This window comes from Corvus kubaryi, unplaced genomic scaffold, assembly GCF_017639235.1.
Source record: "Corvus kubaryi isolate FWS band 111438036 unplaced genomic scaffold, C.kubaryi_AGA036_p1.0 37397, whole genome shotgun sequence".
NCBI lineage: Eukaryota > Metazoa > Chordata > Aves > Passeriformes > Corvidae > Corvus > Corvus kubaryi.
In genome coordinates this window covers 21,013,929-21,033,848 of record NW_024581136.1, presented here as the reverse complement: position 1 = coordinate 21,033,848, position 19,920 = coordinate 21,013,929, and the positions used below count along the sequence as shown (strand labels likewise).

At 50.6% G+C, this 19,920-nt stretch overlaps 1 protein-coding gene across 9 annotated transcripts in view; it reads left to right on the top strand.

Annotated features, from left to right (window-relative positions):
• The window catches only part of MBNL1 (muscleblind like splicing regulator 1), an 80,446-nt gene that overhangs the window by 32,682 nt on the left and 27,844 nt on the right, over positions 1-19,920 (top strand). Inside the window, exon 1 of one of the 9 annotated variants that reach the window (XM_042042674.1) lies at positions 13,919-13,937. The exons of the other annotated variants lie outside the window; for them this stretch is intronic. The gene's annotated coding sequence lies outside the window, so the exon portion shown is untranslated. Of the gene's footprint in view, positions 1-13,918; positions 13,938-19,920 lie in introns of those variants that run through there. 9 annotated transcript variants of the gene reach the window in all.

Below are 19,920 nucleotides of genomic sequence, written 5' to 3'. Positions count from 1 at the left end.
TTAATTTGTGATTTAAATATTTCTGGGCGATACTGGGCGGGTGTGGTGGGGTTGGTCAGTCCGGGGAACACCTTGCCAGGCCAGGCATTTGTTGCTCAGAAGTGACTGTGTGTGGAGCTGCAACTGGCAAAACAGACGTGCAGCACAGGGTGAGCTCACTGCAAGCAGGACCAGGGTTTGGGTTTTTTTCTGTGGCTGCACTGAACAGGAGGAAACAGGGCAATTTTTATGACAATAGTGCCATGTAGCATTGGTTAAAAGTGGCTTTTTTTGGAAACGATTTTAAACTCTTGGGAGCATGAATCTCCAGACTGTAAAGTCAACTCAGATTTCATTGTGATGGAATTAAAACTACCTCATATTCCTAATGGCACCAGCAAGGGTTAGGGTTGAACAGTTGTTTAAAACATTGCTGGGAAAAGTACTTAGAAGTATTTAAACTTCTGCTCCCCCTGCCCTCCCGCCAGTAACTTGTATTAGCTTATTTGCAAATTGTATTTTGTGTTCAGAAAACCCTTCTGGTGATCAGTCCATGAATGTGGAGATGGAACAGTGATGAGAGGTCATATCCATGCTCTCACCTGCCAAAGGCTGGAATACATGGAGCAGTGTTGGTGCTGCGGGGAGACAGGTTTGCAGGGAAGCTTAGTGAACTCTTTGGGAAGACTGAACCTAAAGGCATATAAAATGTGTGAATGTTGGTGAGGAAGACACTTTTCTGCATGAAATTGTTAAATAAGCAACAGATCAGCTCAAATGTGTGTTAAATAGGAGGAGATGGATGCATTAAAGAAGGACCCTTTCCCACAAGTGGAAGAAAGGTCTGGGGGGAGGTACCCAGAGGTAGCACAAAGGTCCCAGGGGAGGCACCCATGGGTGAGGAGCACATTCAGAGCACACAGAGATGGAGATATCACTGGGAAATAAGAAAAGAGCCAAAGGGGAAGAGGAGATGATGACCACTGGCGTTCCTCAGCACACTGAAATAAAAGGTGATTAAGTCTCTTAACTAGAAGAGAAGACAAGGCAGAAGAGAGAAAGCAATTAAAGGGAGGGACAGAAGAGAGACAAAAAGGCATGAGGCTGAAGAGGTCAGATGCTGTTACACCACCTGGCAGATAACACAGGAGGGAGGGCTCTGTTTGAACTGTGAGCAGATGGGAGGGGAAGGGGAAGCAAGAGAAGAGCACAAGACACAGGAGATCAGGAGATACCGGAGGATGTAGTGTGCAGACAGGCTCCAAGATTGCTTGACAAAATGTGTTTGTTCCCAGGTTCTGCCAGCTTTTTGCAACAGATCTTGTGCACCTAGATCCAAGCATGGTTACTGGTGAGATTAAATATATCTGAAGAGAAAACTAACACTTGTTGGTGGATTTATTTTTTTTTTACTGTGGAGGAAAGCACACCTAGTTTTTCCTTGATGGAATTCTTTTGCATCTGGCTTCATTAAGTCCAGCACTGAAAAGCAGAAGGGAAGTGAGGTCTCCTGTTCATGTTTAGTCCACTGGCTGAAGACACTGTTAATGTCTGTGACAATGTAAAATATTTCTACACAGCATTTGTCACATATTTATGGTTTAGATGCTTCCGGTGGTTTTAGATACCTATGTGGTTAGACACTGAAAAAGTAGCAACAGTGGAAGGTTGAAGTTACTTGTTATACTTGTCAACTGTGTTGCTCCGGGCTGTGCACACACTGTAGACTGTGTGTATATGTGTGCTTATTGTATATTTTATATAATATATGTTTGTATGTATATGAGCATCACAGATAAGTGACACGGGCAGGGTTCCCTCAAGCCAGGCGAGGGACAGGAGTTGTAAACTTTCCGAGCTCGTTTGAGGTGTTTGTGGGGGCTGCTCTGTGCTGCCCCAGCAGTGTGGGATGCAGGAGCCCCATCCCCGTGGCAGCAGCTCTCGGCAGATGTGGGGTGTTGGCCTCCTAGGGCGGCTGCGGTGCCTCCACTGCACCTGGATGGAGCCCAGCCTCGCACCCGGGCGCTGAGCTGAGGTGGCTCCAGATGCAGGCAAATGCTATTTCAAATTGCTTGAAAGGATCTTGGAGTTTCAGTAGATCTGATATCAGAATTGCTGTGAGGTTCCCGCGATGGGTTTGGGTTGCAGTGACAGCGTTTGGCACACACGCACGGTGCTGGTGTTCTTAGCTGTGAGCAGACAGGCCTGTGGTGCTGGGGAGCCTGCACACGTGTGCCAGTGCTGGTTATCTGCTGTACCCTGCTGTGTACTGGGGAAACTCACCAGTTTGCACTGGGGAGGCCCCTCCTCAAGTGCTGTGTCCAGTTCTGGGCCTCTCACTGCACAGAGGACCTTGAGGGGCTGGAGTGTGTCCAGACCAGGGAACGGAGCTGGGAAGGGTCTGGAGCCCCAGGAGCGGCTGAGGGAGCTGGAAAGGGGCTCAGGCTGGAGCAAAGGAGGCTCAGGGGGGACCTTGTGGCTCTGCACAAGTCCCTGACAGGAGGGGGCAGCCGGGGGGGTCGGGCTCTGCTCCCAGGAAACAGGGACAGGAGGAGAGGGAACGGCCTCAGGCTGGGCCAGGGCAGGCTCAGGGTGGACAGCAGCAGGAATTTCCCCATGGAAAGGGTGCTCAGGCCTTGGCAGGGGCTGCCCAGGGAGGTGTGGAGTGCTCATCCCTGGAGGTGCCCAAGGAATGACTGGACGTGGCACTCAGAGCTCTGGGCTGGGGACAAGGTGGGCACTGGGCACAGCTTGGACTCAATGGTCTTGGAGGTGTTTCGCAGCCTAAATGGTTCTGTGATTCTGTGTATTGGCATAATGTAGGTAGCCAGAGGTGTTCCAGCTGGTAGGTGATTTACTAATCACAGTGTGTTGCTTGCTCCTGGCTTTCTGTCTATATTACATAAAGTCAGGCTGGTTTTCAAGTTTTTTATGCACTTGCTCTCTTTGGCATTGTTTGACCAGCGCAGAGACCAAGAGAGTCCCCCATGAGCACACGGGGCAGGGGAAGTGCCCCTGTTTTGCTGAACAGGAGCTGGGCTTTTCGGGAGAGTTTTGTTCCCTCCAAGGATGTGAGGGACACACCAAGTGATTTCATTTTGATTTCTCTTCATGTTCTTTTCTCTTATTAACTGCAGTGGTTTGAAAAATAGCTGAGCTTGGTATTAATCTATTTTATTTCAGATGACAGTTTTTAAAAATTAAACTATATGATGTAAATTACGTAAATGATGTCAGAATGACTTTCTAGGTCTTGCACTTTATCCACTGATGATTCCGATAGGGCTCTGGAGGTGGAACATCCCTTCCCTGTCTGACTTTTCTGTCTCTCTGCAAATGTTCTGATGGAGCTGTGGTTGGCTGGGGGGTTCCCTTGGTTTGGATGCATGACAGGTGTTACTGCTGCACATGTTTTTGCAGTACTTTGATGGTTTGGGTGTAATATTTTTTGGAAAGCAATGTTCTCCTAATTCCATTCCCTGTATATACTGGCTTACACTGGAGGGGGCTGCCAGCAGTCTTTGAGGGGTGTGACAGTGCCACCTTCCCAACACCTGGAGGCACGTCCTGGAGGGGCTGGCAGTGGCGCTGGAGCTGTCAGGGCTCAGGCCTGGCAGGGGGGCACAGCTCTGGGGCTCCAGGCTGCTTCATGAGGTGTCACTGCTCATGGGGACCTCTGTGGGAATTCCCCTCAGCACGAGAGCTTGGTTTGGGACCACAGAGAGTTGTTATCATCATGGTACACCCTGTGACCCTGCCTGCAGCAGGGATTTAAAATGGCCTTTAGACACCAGCAATTTCATCCCATGCCTCTCGAATCCTTGGCATGCTGTGGATTATTCCAGTAATTGCAGCCGCTGGTGCTGAGGGACTCCTCCAAGTTTTTTTCAGGCTGTGTGTTTTGTGTGTTGACTTTGGGTTTGTATGCAACAAGGAGCCTTCAGAAGCTGCAAAGACCTTTTGTGAATTAAGAAACTACTTTATGCTTAAACAAATTTAAAATAGTAGTTGCTAAAAATACGCCCATATTTAATATTTAAAATCTGGAAAGCATTGCTGGATTTTGTCGTTGTCTGGAGTACAGCCATGGGTCAGTTGTCCAGCACCATCTGTAGTTGTTCCATTCTTTCCTCTCTGTTCTGTTTAAATGACAAATAATTAAGTGTTACTGAGTGACTGCTCAAGTTCTGTTTTGATCACCCGACAAATTACTTGGTTCAGCTTCTGCCCCTTAATGTTGTGTAAAAGCTGTGAGAGCCCTGGGAGCGGCAGAAGGCAGGGACTCCCAGAGGCAGTGGTGCCGCAGAAGAGCGGGATCGGCTGTTGGGAACAGCACATCCCCAGGTCCCCTGGAATGCTGGAGTTCTGAGGTCCTGGGTGTAATGGTGAGCAAAGCTGTCACCTTGAACTTGTTTCTTTGTAGGGAGGTTGTGGGGTAGAAAAGTTCCCATTTGCTATTTCACTACTTTCATGTTTTACTACTTTTAGAGTGGGTCAGGTCTCATGTATAAAAAAAATGGTCAGGGGAAAGAGAGGGATTCAGTATTTGTTTCATTTCCTTTTAATACTCAGAAATAAGTTGTTTCCTCTCGTAGATCTAAGTGAAATATATTAAAACAGAATTTAGGTTTTTGAAGAGCGAGCACCTGTAAGGCAGCCCTGCAACCCAGCCCCAAGGCTGATGCTCTCATCTCTGGAGCTTTGATTCTGCCTCACACATGCTGAACTTGGGGAAAAAGTGCTTCTGCAGTGAGATCATGATACGCCAGTCCTCCCTCTGAATGTTCCTGTTTGTTTCATCAGCTCGGTTGGCTCCCACACATGGAAAGTTTTTCGTTTCCCACCAGCTATGTGGCTGAACGCTTGAAGTGAGAGCATTTGAGTCTTCAGGTCATGGGCATGTGTTTGAGCTCACACACACACAGATAGTATCTGCAGAGGTGGCATTTCCTTCAGCTCAGCGTGCGCCAAGGGTAGTGGCACTGCCAAAATGTCCTAAAACGACAAAAAACTGCCAGTAGAAGAAATCACAGAATCATTTAGGTTGGAAACACCTCCAAGTGTGTCCCAAGATCATCGAGTCCAACCTGTGCCCAGTCCCTACCTTGTCACCAGCCCAGAGCCCTGAGTGCCACACCCAGTCATTCCTTGGACACCTCCAGGGATGGGGGCTCCATCACCTCCCTGGGTAGCCCCGCCAATGCCCGACCGCCCTTTCTGTAAAGAAATTATTCCTGAAAATGCTGCTTCCTGCAGAAGGTCTGCATCTGTAAACCAAATACTGCTCCTCTTTCCTTTTTACCACTGGGTTGGCGTTTTGCATCTCCCTCCTGGGGAACCTCCTGCCTGGCCCTGTGGCAGCTGCCGGGATGGGCCTGGGCGCCGAGCTTCCCTCTGGAGGAGCGGAGCGCTGCCGCCGTCTGCACAGCTCTGCTTTGGAACAGGACATTGCAGTTGTCAGTGCCCATGTGAAAATAAACAATCAAAGGGAATTCTGACCGCAGAGCAGTGTTTTGGCATGTTTGGTGATTATTTAACTTTAGAAAAATAAATTCTGCCACCTGTGTTTCCCACTAGTCCGTGTGCGCTGACCTGCTCTGTTCACAGCTGAGGCAGCACAGCAAGGGCAGATGGATCTGCACCTCTGTGTTCCTGCATGCCCACGTGCTCTGCAAGGCCTTACAGACACTGAAAAACAGCTTCTGCTGTTTACGTGTTCTTTCTGCTCCTCTGGTGTCACTGTCACATATTTCATAAGCTTTTCTGAGCGTTTTTCCCCTCAATGTGTGACTGACAGAGTTGAGCTTTTCAAGACTTTTGCATCAAATATTCACCCTGCAGCCGCATTTCTGAGCACACAGAGGCTCTCACCTGACCCATATTCCTACAGTGCAGGTCTCTGCTGTGTATTTGTTCTAACAAAGAGTTGCATTTTTAAAAGTAAAGCCTATGCAGAACCTTTAACAGAGAGAGGCTGGAGAGCTCCTGAGAGCAAGCAAAGCTTCCTGGTAGCTGTAATTATATTTGCGCTGCGCTGGTGCGGACAGAGCAGATAGATACTGTCTTTATTTGCACACTGCCTTACAGTGGGTCTTTTGTTCTGTCATTTTACTGTCATTTTGTTTCATGTGGAAAGTGAGCAAGGCCAAACCTCTGGGGTAGAAGGTAGCAGGGGTGCAGAGTGTGTGATTACAGCAGTGCTGCCTGTTAGAGACACTTAAATGAGTGCACACATCCATCAGGCAGCTTTGTCTTTGTGAAATATTGATCTGCAGTATCAGTGTTAGGAGGCCTGGAAAGCACTTAGTGCAGGAAATTATTCCTGAGCTGTATGAGAAAAAAAGCTGTGGCTAATACAGGGCCTGTTGAGCCCTCTGTCCTGCCTTGCGCCGGGGGGCGGCCCCCAGCAGTGCAGCACAGAGCTCAGCAAGGAATTCAGCATCGGTATGGGCTGAAACTTCCAGTTTTGGTTAATGCTTCTGTGTCTGATGTTAATGATCATTGGGTCACGTCGTGGGCGTGTCGATGGTGGAGCCGGACACTGACCCAAGGGCATGGGGGCTGGACAGTGCGCTGTCCGGTTCCCCGTGGGGATGGCGAGGCCCGGCGGAGCCCCGGAGCGGGCGGTGCAGTGTCCGTGCTCGGCGCGCTCGCCCGCAGCCCCGCCGTCCCTCTGTGCCCGTGCTCGCTTCCCCCGGCCGCGGGAGCTGCCCTGCCCCGCCTGGGACGTCCTCCCCATGTTCTTGGTTTTCCACCGGGCTGTTAAGTGCTCCAGGGCTGGGTTTGGTTTAGCTCGGTGTTTTTTAAGAAACGTGGCAAGTGTGTCCCCGAGGCGCAGTGGAAGTGGTGCTGCCTGTGAGGTGCCCGTGCCGCTCCCGGCTGGCTTCCCGCACGGACTGCAAGGGCGCTTATTTGGTTAGGAAGCTTTTACTGTGCCTCAGTGCACCCTTGCAAGGTAGAACAAACCTGATGTGTCAGCCTTTGTTTACCCACGACACTTTCCCTTTCATACCCTTGCTTGCTACAATTTGTTCTTTGTTAAAGACTTTTAACTCTCCTTTTGCCTTCTGATACAAAGTATGTCAATATTTTTTGGTATCTTTTTTTTTGCCCCTGAAGTCTGAATTACTTAGATTGATCCTCACTGTAAGGATTTTTGAACTATAAACTTATTTTTAAGTTTTTTATTTCTCTGCTGCTGTACCCTTTGTTATTTATATCCTTTTCTTCCCTCATTTGCCTAAGCAGTAAAAACTATTACTCAAGCTTGTCATCAGTTGGCCATGGTTTGGTGGCTTTCTTTATCTAGCTTCTAATTACTTCAAATTTGCCTTTTCTCTTGACTCTCTGGATAATATTGTAAAATCTTGGGATTGTGTTTTTCTAGTCCCTTTACTAACACCCAGTGCTGTTACCCCCTCATCAGTGATCAGGGCAGACCATATTTCAACAGTAATGGGTACTTTCATTGCCATCAGGGAAATCTGATCTTCCTTTCAACCTTCCTCCCCACTCCTGAGGCTTCTGCAAAGTGACTCTATGATCTGAATACCAACTGGCTTGAGAGCCACCAGAACAATGATAATTCCATCACCAGCTCAGTGTTCTCCACTGGGCTGTTGCTGGTGTTTTCTTGTCCATCCCAAGCTGGGCAGTTGGGGTGTTCTCCGTGCTGAGGCAGGCAGAGGAGGAGCTGGTATGTGGGTTAACGGGGTCACAGTTGGACTGGGGGAGCCTGTGCAGGATCCTGCTGGGTTTGTGCAGGGTTTGGTGCGCGGGGCACCCAGGACAGTCTCCTCTGGCCAGTGCAGTGCCCATGGCATGTGCCGTGCCTGCCCTGCCGGTGGAGCCGCTCCGCTCCCGGCCCTCCCATCCCTGCCGGTGTTCCGGCCCCTCCCCTCCCCTCCGCCCCACTCGCATGCTTGTTTTTGTCCAGAAGTGACTAAGCTTCCTGTTATTCCACTCTGTCAGTTTTTCCCCAGTCCTGCTGTCGCGTTGGGCAATATTTACTTGCCAGCAGCTTCCTCTGTTGCTGTCCCGCTCCGTCCTATTCCCACATACCTCTCACTTTGTTATTTGCGGCCCTCAGGGATGTTCACATTCACTCCGTTGGACTTGTTTCCATTAAAGCTGGGATTTTTAAAGAGCTGTGAACGTAGGAGAGTGTTAACTGGATACTGCAGGCATGCACTGTGGACCGTGTTTGGTCTGTGGAGGAAGAGCTGCACTTTGGTTCACGGTGTGAACCCACCTGGCATGGGTGCAGCCAGGATGGCATTGCAACGTTGTCCTGAGCTATCCCAAGCTGATGGGTGCTGTTCATGTGTAGAGGAGTTGTTTCTGCCTCGTTGGAAACCACAGACACACTTTGATTTATCAGGGATTTCCTTCAGATGATGGGAAATCGAAGGAGCTGCTCAGGAGAAGGTTTTCCCTCTGGAGCTCCAAGGGCAGCCTGGAAGCATTGGCTGATGCTGTGGGGAGGTGGAGGGTGACTCTCCCTGGATGCTGGGCTCGGCTGGCAGGGTGGGCAGCGGCTGAAGGTGTCTCTCATGGGTCCCCTGAGTCCAAGGACCTGTCCCAGCCCCACACTGAGCCCTCTGCACTGAGGCAGGGTGGTCAGGTGGGGTAGGGACGTCCCCGACCCAGCACCCTGCAAGGCTCATGCACCTGGCCCCACCACGTGCCTTCACTGGGACCAGTGGCAGCAAACAGCCACGGCAACCCAGTACTGCTGGTGTAAAAATAATACCTCAGGAGGAATAAACAAGTTATTTTTGTGTATTAGGGGTGGCCATGCAGAGCTGACTCAGGGCCTTGCCTTTCTTATTCAGACATCCTGAGCGTTTAGACCAGCTTGAGGCACTTCCCTTGGTGTTGGGAGGGTGGGATGGTGCCAGTTGGGCCTGGGAGGTGTCAGTGCCCCGAGAGGGGCTGCTGGCTGCCAGGCAGTGCTGCTGTGTCACAGAGCAGTGGACATCCGAGTGCCAGGTCGTCAGGTCCCACAGCACCATGGGCGGGTCCTGCCAGAGCCGCTGCCCGCTCGGGTGGTGCTTGTGCCCAGGTACAATAAATTACACGGCATTGCAACAAGTGGTGAGGGAAACTTGATTTGGAAGCAGACAGGGTCAGAGTAGTAGGAAATGAATAGTGCATGGCAGAGATTGGGTGTGAAAACTGACACATAAATGTCACAGCATGAAAAATAGTTTCTCATATGTAGAATTAAACCACTTGTGACCCCCCCAGGCTACAGCAGGGCTGGGTATGCCAGGGAAAGAGCATCTCTCTTCTGTTTTACTTTTTCATGGCACTTTATCATGATAACAAGTATTAATTTTAATTGTTTTACTTTGCACATGCTGAATTCTGTCAATTACTGAATTCCAGGGCACCGTACCCATTAGGCTTCATGGGTTTTATGGTGGTGACACATGCAGAAAAAAAGGCCAAGGCTAACAGTTCTACTTAGGTGATAATTATGACATGGTAGAGAGTAAAAGGAGAAGAGCTGTGTTTGTTGTCTTGCACATTTAAGGAAAGATGCAAGGCTAGTTTTCTGTCAGCCTAATCTTTATCTTTTAATGATTGTTCTTTGATATTCCCTTCAAACCAGACAGTATGAGCTTTAAAAAAAAACTCAAAGTGACCAGAGGTATTTCCTTTTCAGCCAACAGAAGCGAAGAGGAAAGATGTGGGATATGAAGGTGCCTTGGGGTGGGATGTGGTGGTCCCTGGCAGGGGCACACAGCAGTGCCCTTTGAGGGGGGAACTTGACAGTGTCTAGAGGGAACGTGGCAGTGCCCTGGGGCGGGCACAACAGCGCCGGGGGCTGTTGCTGATCTGGGGGTGCCTTTGGGCATGATGCTCCTGTGTTGCCCTCATAGGTGAATGTGGCTGGGTTTGTTAATTCCTCTTGAATTGCTGATTAAGTCGTGCAGAATCTCGCTGCCGTGGATCTCTTGTTCATTGCAGTGCTGTCAGGCTGTGGGAGGGCTGGAATTGTCTGCTCGCAGCCCAGGAGGGGTGAGATGTGTGAGGAGCTGGGTTTCCCACTGACCGTGGGGCCGGTGGTGTTGCTCACTAATTACTGATTCATTAGCGTAGGAGTGCTCAGAGCAGCCCCTGCCAGTGCCAGCCCCGGCAGCGCAGTAGAGTCATCACACAGTGACACTCGTCAGCTCGGCTGGGTGTGCAGGCCAGCTGCTCTCTGCATCTTGCTCCCAGTGGGAGTACAGGTACAGTAGATACCTGCTTTGTCGCTGTGCGTGTGCCTGCCACCACAGGTATGGTTCTGTGGACTCCAGCAGTCCCTGCCCACTGGGCTGAGGGCACATTGGGGTGCGGAACCGGGGTCATATGAGCGGCTGTGCTCTGGGGGTGGACTGTGTGCCATGGGGGCTCAGGGGTGCAGGAGCATGTGCCTGTCCCAGGAACGTGTGCCAGCCTGGCATGGGCTACTGCTCACACTGCTGCTTTCTGCCACTGGTCCTGGGGAGCTGCGCTGACTGATTTTGAAGGGGTGTTTTGTAGGAAATCACTGTCTTGTCAAAAGTTCCCTCTTGTGGAAAACAGGTGGAATTTTTTCTTAGATGTTGTTAAAGATTCCCTGGGGGGGGGGGGTATTGTTTGTTTTTTTTGGTTTGTTTGGTTTTTTTTTCCAAAAGATAAATTCTTCAACTTTAATTAGTTCCTAAAGTTCTTGTTGGACAGGGGCAGTGCTTTCTGCCTTAAGTGCATTTGTGGGTTTGTCCTTTCAGTCACAGTGGGATTCTGGCTGGAAGAGGCATCCACTGGCCTGACATGTCCCATTACTGGAAGCTCTGAGTGGTTTTCCTTCCAGCCCTGTGTGAGCTTCTCTTGTTCTTCGGGTTTGCAAGGCAGGACATCACTGGCTGGTTCCCCTCACACCTCCAGTCAGTGGCACTGTGGTGGTGACAGCCGTGCACCAAACACAGACCTTCACTGTCAAACCTGTGGGTCACCCCATGCTGCTCTAAGGGGCTCGATACCCACCTTTTACCTGCTGTGACAGACGTTAGTGGTCCATCAGCCCCCCATGGAAATTGATCTCCAGGCTTAGTGTTTTGTGGTGCAGCAACATCAGACTAAACTGCTTTGGAACTCCGGTGCCATGAGAGTGACGTGCACCCTGCCTACTGCAGCAGCCTGTCCTGGTGTGCTGTATTGGCCTCTCTTTTGTTTTACTACTGAATGGACTCAATGGCCTTAATTTGTTTATCATGTAAGCAAACAGTATAGGAAAGCCAGAAGTGTCAAATTTTTGGTTGCCAGAGGCAGAACTTGGTGTCAGCTGCCAAAGGGAGCCTGGCTGTGGGTATGGCACCCACACAAGTCTTCCTGCTGCTGTGAAAGGCTGCGGGTTCTGTAATGCCCAAGAGCCTCTGTCCCAGTCCTGACAGCTCTCCTCATCCCCTCCATAGCCACTGCTCTGGGTTATTTTGGCAGTACTGGAGGTGTGCGGTAGTTAGTAGAAAGGTTTGGGTGTGATCAAGCAGTATGTTTCCATCTTGGGCAGTTTATTGTGTTGTAAAATGTCTCTTACACGTGTGGGGTCATGGACCTGGAGCTGTTTGCTTTCCTGAAAGTCAGGTCACTTCTCCGTGCTCCTTTCAGGGATTTCACAGGATGCCCTGTAGCCCAAGGGTTTTCCACCAGTGGAGTGCGCCGGGTTTGTTTTGTCAGGTGCCAGCCAGCCCTCACAGAACCACACATTAGCAGCAGAGCGCGTGGCTCAGCAGAGACTTCAGCGTGGCATTGCTGAAAGGGAGTCAAGATAATTTCTCATGCTGCTAATTCAAACTTGTGATCCTTTGTATACTCTTGGAGAAAGTTCTTCATGCTGAGAAAGCAGCTGTTGGCTTTTCCAGGTGCAAACAGTCACTGCTTCCCACAGTGCCAATAACCTGCTCTGGTACCTGTGCACAGGTACCTGTGCTGTTGCTGTTCACCTGGGCAGGGTTCACTGTCTGCTTTCCACATTCCAAGGAAAGTGGCATCTCTGGGCAGAGCTCAGGGGATTCATTTGAAATCATATCTCCAGGCTTTGGTATTGATCCCCTGAACAGTTCCCATTTGAGTGGGTGACCTTCATTTCAGGGAAATGTTTTATTTATCTGTAAGGACAGGTACAGGCAAATTTCTTCTTTCAGCAGAAATTCTTCCCTGTGAGGGTGGTGAGTCTGGTGAGGCCCTGGCACAGGGTGCCCAGAGCAGCTGTGGCTGCCCCTGGATCTCTAGAAGTGTCCAAGGCCAGGTTGGATGGGGCTTGGAGCAGCCTGGGACAGTGGAAGGTGTCCCTGCTCATGGCACGAGGATTGGAACTGGGTGATCTTTAAGGTTACTTTCAACCCTAACAAGTCTGTGATTCTGTGATTCTATGAAATTTTTCTTTTAGAGCTTTTCCTCTCAGAGTGCTTTGTTTCATTTATGCTCAGTTGTAAACTCAAATCCTATTTCAAAATGAAGTTTAATAAACTTCCCAAATTTCAGTCAGAATTTATCATTTAACTTCCCTTGAATAAAATAATATTTTAATAATTACTTTCCCCACCAGTGTTAGGGAATTCATTATTTTTCAGTCAGTAACATATTTGCCTGACAAATGTATTCCAACTGTATTTAAATTCTATTTAAAACAGCATGTCAAGATGCCGTACTTGGCAAATCAAGGGAAAAATACACCTAAAAGGATAACAAGAAAATAGGGAAAGGTATAATTCTTAGGTAAACTCTGCCAATAAAAACCCCAGACGTGTGTGTTGGCATTTCAGGATACGATTCCAGCAGTGATTTCCAGTGTCTGGGGTGTGGGACTGCAGTTCTCAGTAATGCTTTTAGAGCAGCCTCTCTCCCATAAAAATCCAGACATAAAAACTGACAGCCATTGACCTTCAGCCTGCCGGAGGAGGCCTTTGGTGTGCTGTTGGGCAGCAGAGAACAATTTATCGAGGTGACGTTAATTTTTGTTATTCAGCACTGCCCTCAGCCATAACCGCGCGGCTGGCAGCGCCCGCCCGCTGACGTCTGCACCAGAGCATTGCAGTCCCTGTCCTTGCGTCACCTGCGGCCTCAGCCCTCTGCAGCCAAGGTGTTCCGTGGGCGGGGGTGGATCAGAACCTCCCGAGATTTCAGTGGGCCATTTGCTCAAGCATAACCTTCCAGGGCAGCCAGTGGGAGGTTTCAGAAGGAGTTAAACACCACCACTGTCAAAATACACTGGTGAAAGTCCTGGGTGTTGCGAGGGATAAGAGTGCATCAAACTTAAGGGATTGCTTCTCTTCCCCACTCTTCCAGCTAGTCCTTGTTTGGGAGCTTGTGTACCCCAAGCCCTTGTACACATCTGGAAGGGGTCGCTCTGTCCCTGGTCACATCCAGCTGCAGATGGGGGATGCGGGTCCTATCAGAAGAGCCATGTGTCTTGTCTGATGGGGCAGGGGGTAACACCAGGCTGGGGGTACGCTGTGGCCATGGGCATCTCCGGGAGCTAAAGGCACCCGTCAGGGTGCCCAGGCTGGGGTCCCTGTGCAGTGGGTGCCCATGATGGGCTCAGTCCTGAGCTCTGTGCAGAAGGATCAGCACAAGGATGGCGCCTCACCCCTCTCCTGCTGCTCGTTTGCCTTTTCTGTTCCAGGGCAAATTTCTTGTGAAGATTCTGTGTAGTGCTCTATGTCATGCCTGTGCAATTTGGGGAAGAGCTTTATAACTGGAGCAGCAGAGTGGCACCACTCCTGCCACAGAGGCACAGCTGGGCTGTCCCACCTCATGTCCCACCTGCAGCCAAGCACAGAGGCAGCAGCAGGGGATGGCGATTTCTCTCTTGAAATCAGAAAAGCGAGATGTTATTTTTAAACTACAGAAATTCCATTTAAATATGGTCCCACTAATGAGGAATCATCCTGCACAGCTACACGTGAGTGAGAGCACCAGTGACCCAGGTGAGTCACCTGCCACCACCTCCCTGTGCACCAGGCACGAGAGGCTGAAAATGCCACTGTGCTGCAAAACCAGATGAAAGCATTTATATCTCTGGGGTATTTTACCTGTGCAAATACCTGCCTCAGAACTCAAGTTTGATAAGTAATAAGAATACTCTGCTTGAGCCAGTGAGACAGTGAAGCGCGTGCCCTGGGCAGCAGTGACAGGGACAGTGGGAACAGCCCTGCAGCCAGTCAGGGCAGGTGCTGAACCACTTTTAAGTTACATCAATGATATAAAAAAATCCATGAGGACATACATGGTGCCCTCCCTCATGTGGGATTCCCTTTTTAAATTTGCCGTAAATAGCGCTGACCTGTTCCAGCGGCTCTGCTGAACAAGGGCCGTGTCCTTTTTGTTTGTTCCTCCAGTTTAGATGCAGCGTTTGACAACATGCCCACTTTCTGCCATACCACCAAATACACTAAACAAATCATAAGCCTGAAAATATTAAATATTAATTATTCTGCAGCACACCCATTAAACAGTTGCAATGACAGACCTTATGCTCACAGCTGGTTTCAGTCATTCCCTTGGAACTGCTGAGAGCCTGAGAGCGGCAGCAGGAGGCAGAGGGGCTGGTTTCAGATGGAGTCACTGGCAGGGGATTAAAGCTGTGAGCAGGAGAGTGGATCACAGCAACCCTGGTATCTGCTCAGCACCGCACTGTTCCGGCCCTTCCGCTGGGCACTGCAGGACTCTGCACCGATAAACAGATTAAATCTCCCATGTGCTTGACTTGATCTGGACATAAAGGCATTCATTCTCCTCTTAAATTGTGAGTTATTACACGCTTGAGTGAGGATCGTGTGGATTACTAGAGATTGCTCTAAAAGGATTTGGTGGCGTTGGAAGTTCAAGGAGCAGCTGGAGCTCTCGCTGGGAACAGCTCGTGGTTCCCAATGGTGCTGTGACCCACGTGCTGCCCCTTGGGCTGGGGGGAGGCTGCTCTTTCTGTACCTGCTTGGAAAAACGTAATTCCCTCGTGTCCTGGGATACAGGACTGGCTGGGGGCAGGTGGAGGGGTGCTTGGGAGAAACGTAGTATTGCTCAGTTGCAGGCTGCAGGGTTTGTGTGTCCTGGAGTGTCCTGATGGATTGATACATACATACACTGTGTCTATATAGACATGTGGATATACAAATATTTGTAATAATACCAAGATCAACCACAAATTGTATTGAATATTTATGTAAATTTTTAAATACATAAATATAAATAAAATTTATAAAAGTTAAATAATTTATATAAATACTTGTACATCCATATGTGGTTGATGCATTTGCTAATGCTGTTATGAAATGAGAATTGGGGGTATCCCAGCAGCCACCTTACCCAGGGTCAGAGTGGCTAGGGCTGGACAGGTGCTCAGCTGACATCGCTATGGGTGCAAGGAAAAGTGGCACAGCTGTGAATATCCCCATCTGCATCCCTGTCCCCATCCCCATGCCGCTGTTCTGGCACTGGGGATCATTCTGTGCTTCCTCGGGGCTGAGGAGGAGGAGGGACCCGCAGACGGCAGGAGCAGCGGGGAGGGTTTTGCTGCTGAGCTGGTGTCTTTCCTTCTGTTTAGTGCTGGCAGTCTGCTTGCCCTGTTTGCTTTTTTCTTTCTTTTTTTAAATCCCGTTGTATTTCATGGCAGTAGGACAGCTCCCGTAGGAGTGCTATTAGCTGTGCAAGCCAAATGATCCATTAGAGGGGTTGAGGCTTTTATGTACAAGCATCACGCACAAACACGTCATTAAGTGGTCACTCTGGTGTGTTTTCATACGAAAGGATTCACTTAAAAGTGTCTACAGAGTGCTGCCATCAGTATCCCTGTGCCACAGCAGCAGCCCTGGAGGGAGCTGAGGGGGCTTCACAGGGGAGATGCCCTCACTTCCTTCCCCTGGAGGTGTGTTTTCCCCCAGCTGGCATTCTGCTTGCTCATGAGAGTTGTTTGGGAGTGTCCAAGCCCGCAGCACCTCCATGGCAGGCTGTGAGCTGGGGGGGCTGCAGGGCCCGGCAGGCGAGCACCGCTCCCAGCTCTGGGTTTGGCCCTGGACCAGCCGCTGGGTACGGTGTGGGACCAGCTCTGGGGAGAGGCACCTGTGGTCCCACAGCATCGGGCAGCGGCAGAGCTGGGGTGCAGGGACCCCTCCAACAGGTGTTAGGCGTGTTTCCAAACAGGCTGTGCATTCAGCTTTGTGTAGAGCCTCAGTGATTGCAGTCCTGCCTCTGACTGGCTTCAGAGGTGTAAGCGCAGCCACTGACTCGTGGGATTGCAGGCTGCGTGCTTCAAGGCAGTCAGAGAGGCCCTGTAATATATTAAAAAAGTTTCTCTGAATGTGGCAGGCAGCCTCAACACGAAGTGCCTGCAAACAGTTTGTTTTTAAAAAGGAAACCATGGCTTACATGGAGTTAAATGTTTTCCTGTAAAACACATGGGCATCAGGATAAATAGTTTTACCATTTACAGGCAATAGTTGATGGTATGTAGCAGCCATTCTCCTGCTCGGGTTCAAACGCCCGGGTCAGGAGGAATTTGTACTCCCTAACAGAGGGAGGTGTTTGTGTGTTTGTTTTGCATCAGAAGCATTCCGTGTGTTCCAGCTGCGCTGTTGAGCTGTGGCTGCTGGATCTCCAGCTTCGGCATCCTCAGCACAGGGGGACCAGCCCCAGGCAAACCCGGGCCAAGGGAGTGCCGGCAGAGCAGCCACAGCTCCAGCAGCAGCCAGTCGGTACCACAGCACCGTCAGAACACCCAAAAGTGTTTGAAGTGACTGAAAATTATGTCAGTCATTAATAGTTGCTACATAGTGATGGGGTAGTGCGTGTTCACGCAGGGTAGGTGGGATGCAGCACTCACTGGAGTCTCTGCTGGCCACAAGGAGATTTTTCTTTTGTCTTTAGGAGGTAGCCTGTTAAATGTTAGAGGGTTGTAGGTCTGACTACGAATAGCTACTTAAAATTACAGAATCACAGGCTCAAACATTGGTTTGGGTTGGAAGGGACCTTAAAGCTCATCTTGTTCCACCTCTCTGCCATGGGAAGGGAGCTTTCCACTACACCAGGTTGCTCCAAGCCCTGTCCAGCCTGGCCTCGAACACTGCCAGGGGTGGACATTCATCCATCTCTCAGGGCTCTGCTGGCATAGAAATGCTCCAGGGAGCCCCCTCCAAGTGCTGCAGGTGGTTACAGGCCATGGTAGTTGCCCAAGACTGTCAGCAGAAATTGCAGCTGCTTCTGTTCCGTGCTTTCATGTTTATAAGCCAGATTCTTTGCATCCTGAGGCCTGGAAGTTCTCTTCTGGATTCAATGGTAGCAACAATGGCAGCAGTGCTGCATGCAGGATCACAGATTTAACCATCAGCTCACACGTTTGCTTGAAATCCAGAGCAGCCCCATGGGGCTGCTGTTTGTTTCACTTCAGTTTGAGTTTGGAATAGGTGGAAGCAGAGTTTAGGCCACCGTGTTTTCCTGGGGCACTGAAAGGCTGGTTTTACCTGGTGCAGAGGGTGCCCCACACACATTTCCATCAACGTGGGGGTTTGGCGCTGGCTGCGGGCAGAGGCAGTTCCTGGTGCTGTCACAGGGATCCTGCGTCTTAAACTCTGTCGCTACACAACAACTTTTAATTGGAAATTAATTTGGCTCCAGGGCATCCTGAGCAACAATGTATACTATGAATTTGAGTAGAAAGGTTGTTGCATCAGTGTGGTTGAGGTGATCAGCACCCATTGGTGTCCGCACAGCACCAGGCTCCACACTCCTGCTTGAGCCGTGCCAGCGAGAAGGGCGGCTCTGCCTGCAGTGGTGGGGCTGGCACTGGGACCTTGGGGAGAGCCAGGGGTTTACTCAAGAGACCTCAGGGAGAGCCAGGGGTTATTCCAGTGATGTCTCTGCATGCAGTGAGCAGCACGTTCCTGCTCTTGACTCTCTTGCCCTGGACTTCTATGGAGATGCTTTCATGGCACGGTGTTGGTGCATTGATGGAAACCAAGAAGCTTTCCCGTTGTCCCTTGAGCAGTAGTTGGTGTGGGAACTCGCAGAGAGGGGCGCTGCCAGTGCTGGGGAGCTCGCGTTGTGCTACTGCAGTGATACAAAAATAGCGTAAATAAACAGACCCAGCGGGCTGGTGCAGCTCGGAGCAGAGGCTTTCCCAGAGCAGCTGCATTTCTGGCAGCCGTGCGACCCTCAGGTGCGCAGAGGGCGCCGGGGTCACCTCACCCGGCAGCGCAGGAGCTCCTGTGCAGCCGGACAGGTTGCCCTGGGCAATGTGGGATCAGCGCCGGCCGGGGGGCAGGCAGTGAGGGGCACACCGTGGCCTGCTGGCTCTGAGTGCTTGTCGTGGGTTTGTGCTGCTGCAGGAGGATGACCTCAAGCAGTGACTGCAGGATTGCTGAGCTCCATGTGCGCTCCCGTGTTTGTCTGTGACAGCAGTAACTGGGATCTTTGTTTAGACTCTGTCCGTACAAAATCCTCCTGTGTTTCTGCTTTGGCTGAGCTCGATCTGATGATGCTCCCCAAACCTCCAGCCCCTCCTGCAGAGCATGGCCTCTCTCCAGAACCGTGGGCTGCGTCCCAGCACTGTCAGTGTGTGACCAGCGGACAGGAGCAGGAACGCGCACTCAGCACTGCTCTGGCCAACGGGGTGGGACCGCGCGTGTCCCCGCGGCTGTGGGTGTCCCCGTCCCAGCCCAGAACCCCTCGGGGTGGTAGAGCAACGCTGACAACAGCGGCAGGTATCCTGCTGCCCACCGTGTGTCCCTGGGGAAGGAGCCAAGCGCAGGGTAAGCCCAGCCTGAGGTTCAGGGGTGCTGGTGGGGTGGTGGGCTCCCAGGCTCCTTCTGGGCGAGGAGCTGGGTGTTGCACTGGGTGACAGCACGGTGGGATGCTCTCGGTCCTCCCTGCCTGCTCCACCCCAGGAGCACTCAGGGTGGCGAGTCTGCTCGCAGAGTCTCCAAGGGCATCAGGGCCCTGGCAGTGCCCTGTGTGGGGCAGACAGAGCTCCCACGAGTCCCTCTCCCTGGGGTCCTGACAGGTCAGGTCATGCCCGGAGAAGAAACAGCCCTGTGAGAGCAGTTTGCTAATTAGATCTAATTTACTGCATCACCAGGCTGTGCTTTCCAAGAAAATTCTAGGCTGAAGTGCACCAGCATGATGAGTTTGCTGCTCTTCTGTTTTGTGGCAGATCAGATGGTGTTTCTGAGGAGGTGTTGGTAAATAATTAGTTTGAATTTGAATTAGTTCAAAGATTAGGTGGATACTGAAAGCTGTGGATGTTTGCAAGCTCTTAAAATCGTTTTGAGGGCCTAACAGCTACTCCAGGTCAGGCCCCTGCCTTTCAGCCCTGGATGCAGATACCTGCACTAAGCCCTGGAGCATGTGCGAAATTGGGGTTCACACACACCCCACTGCAGCAGAGGCAGAAGGCAGCAGTGCCAGGACAGAGATACTTGGGTCACAGGAACAGGAGCAGCACCCCAGCCTCAAATTCTTGTTAATTGGCTACTCATATCTGCTGATACTTCCTTTAAATATTCCCTCAAGGAAAAAATAAAAATTGTTAGTATCCGCATCACCTGAGCCATAGCTGCAGCCGGTAAAGGAGCTTGCAGTCTCAGAAGGGAATCCCGAGAAAGCTTTTCCATTATTAAATATGCAATCAGGGTATTTTCTGGAGATTATTATCAGAGAGCAAAAATTGCGGTTGTATTCCTAACATTTAGTGTGGGATGTTAAAAGAAGGGCGTGCTGTGCTTCCCCGAAAACTGGTGTTGTGGGGAAGAGCCTGGTGGTGACCACACAGAAATGGGCTCACTCCTGTTTACCTCTGTGCAGGTCTGAAAAACCCAGGTGTACTGTCACGATCCAACACACTTGTCAGAGGATCCAAGTCTTCTAGAAATACCCTGTATTTTCAGAATGCAGAATTTTGGGAGTGATTTTTCCAAGGCAGGA